Source organism: Montipora foliosa, chromosome 2 (genome assembly GCF_036669935.1).
Source record: "Montipora foliosa isolate CH-2021 chromosome 2, ASM3666993v2, whole genome shotgun sequence".
Lineage (NCBI taxonomy): Eukaryota > Metazoa > Cnidaria > Anthozoa > Scleractinia > Acroporidae > Montipora > Montipora foliosa.
In genome coordinates this window covers 60,649,608-60,652,107 of record NC_090870.1, presented here as the reverse complement: position 1 = coordinate 60,652,107, position 2,500 = coordinate 60,649,608, and the positions used below count along the sequence as shown (strand labels likewise).

Below are 2,500 nucleotides of genomic sequence, written 5' to 3'. Positions count from 1 at the left end.
GCCCGGGGGCTGGGCATTAGCGTACCCCGCGGTGACCCCAGACATTTGACACGTGTTTTCAACACATGGATGAGTTCATCGGGAAGGACGAGGCCTTTGTCAAAGACTGGCTTGTCTGTCAGGGACTAGAAAAACTTGTCGATGTTTTTAAAGGTGTGTTTTCCCAATTTTAGATACTTCTTCATTACTTGTAAGCATATAAATATAAGCGGCAAGGTGAACAATCACTGACGTGAACACTGCGTGAACATGACTATTTCGCATTCAAAACTAGCCTAGCAATTTTAAATTCATGAAAGTGGAGTTAATGTGATCTTCAAGACAGATCTTGGGAGCTTAAAATATTCAAAACAAATGGCTTTTACACAAGAAAATATTTAATGACATGCTATCCTCTAGCAAACCCTTAATTAAAAACAAAATGTAAAGAAATAAATACAATCAGAATCAACTAACACATACTGTTGTCCTTGAAGTCTTTAATACCGTTGCATTTAAAAATACTGAACAGTTGACCCTTTTATTCACTGATTAATAAAAAAAACTGCAGAAGTATTGGAAAGCGATGATCCCAGGGGCAGGTCATTTGCCCTCTTTCTTCGTCCCCACCCCGGGGCATTAAGACAGCTTAAGTGTCCCCGCCCAGGGAATTTGCCCGTTTGTTCAAAAAAAAAAAAATGCTAATGCCCGAGGGGGGGGGGGGGGGGGGAGGGAAATGGGCACTGCTGGAATTCACTGCTGCATTAATTTAACATAATCTTCCAACTATCAAACTATTTGTTTCGGCTCTTTAGATTACGCCGTTTGGGAAGTCTTATGTGGCTTACTTGCGAAATGGCGAGTCTTCAGACAGCAAGAGACACCAGCCTTGGAATGGCTGCACAGACAACTCTTTGGTTTCATCCGTGTGGACAGTGAAGCCGAGCATTCCTGCTGCAAGTGTGGCATTGTCTTCCACACAACGGCCACGGTCTTCGAGGATGAGTGGAACACTAACTAGGCCGGCCGTCATCTCATCAATATCAATTAGGTCTTTCGTCCCTTCCAGAAAGTCGGTAATCCAGCCCCTGTAACCACGTGGACCTTACCCAAACCTCTTTTGGTAGCTGATAATATGACTCCACCATTCTTTATCTGGTCTTCCTTGGTAGGTAGCCAGCAATTCACGGAACACTTTTTCCACAAGGTTCCACCACTCTGACGACAAACCAAGGTCGTTCTCAATGGGTTCAAGCAGTGTCCGCAGTACCTTCAGTTTGGACTGTAATTTGCTCCAGTCCTCTTCGGTGCTTAACATCTCTACTGCAGGGATTCCACAAAGCAACATCATCTTATAGTGGAAATACTTTTGAACTGAATACATCAATGTAATCTGAGAAACAATCTTTTGCACTGCAGTTGTGGTGCTGAAATCTGCCGTCATTCCATTCACGAACTCTGGTACTTTCACGTTCTCTTGTATTCCCTTCGCTATTTGATCAAAGAACCAGCTGTAGTCGACAGTATAGATGCTTGTGTCGGGCACTACTACCTCGATGGTTTTCTTTCCTTCGTGATCAACGAACATCTTGCGAACGGACTCTTTCTCAGCGTTTTTGTCGATGGCGCAGGCGACTCGTTTAATAACACAGAACCACCAGTCGTCAGGAGAGGTTCGTAGTTTCCAGTGGTTGTTGTAGCTTGTGATAATGGCGGAAAACAATCCACAATTTCCGAGCGAATAAACGTCCTCCGTTGAACCCAAAGCAGGAACCATATCTTTGAAGGAGGAATCTGCGAAACACTTGAGCAGTTCGTTCGCTGGCTTTGCGACAAGCTTGCTGTCTTCAAACTTAGAAGGAATCAGGTGCTCGGCGAGTACCACGGAATTTAGTTTCAAACCATCAGCTGTCGTACACGAATCGATTACAGGCGACTTCGATTTGTTCATGGCCATGGTATATTAAAGTGTGAAAACCAAATTTTTAGCAGATAATGAACTTCTTAGTGACCTGGCCTTTGAATGGCAACGAAGCTGGAGGTGACAGGTGACAGGTGACAGGTGACCTGGGCGCTTCAGTTCGAAATTTTCGAAACGGGGACAAATGGTACGGAAATTTCCTGGGAAAAGTTCCAGAAAATCCGGAAATCATTGAATTTCCGAAAAGCGAACCATTCAACCGAAAATTCCGGAAATTCCGGGATGAAAGTCAAATGGAACGAAAATTTCCAGGAAAAAATTTTTCGAAAATGTGGGTATACCTCGCCAGGTTGTCCTATTTTGAGGGGGACATTGGGATTTTCGGTTTTGCGGTTTTGGCTATTTTTAGATCGGTTTTTCGGTTTTTGTGCCAAAAGACTTCGGTTTTTCGGTTTTGGTGTTCATTGCAGTTTGCGGATTTTTCGTTTTTTAGCATTTGGTTTTCGGTTTTTATAGAAAATATGAGCGGTTTTTCGGTTTTGTTATCCGATGTGCTTTTTAGGTTTTCCTATTTTGGCCTATTTGGGTTCCGGTTTCTCT

At 43.4% G+C, this 2,500-nt stretch overlaps 1 pseudogene; it reads right to left on the bottom strand.

Moving 5' to 3' along the window:
- Positions 1–2,289, bottom strand: part of LOC137984391 (uncharacterized) — a 4,178-nt pseudogene extending 1,889 nt beyond the window's left edge.
- Positions 2,290–2,500: the final 211 nt, after the last annotated feature.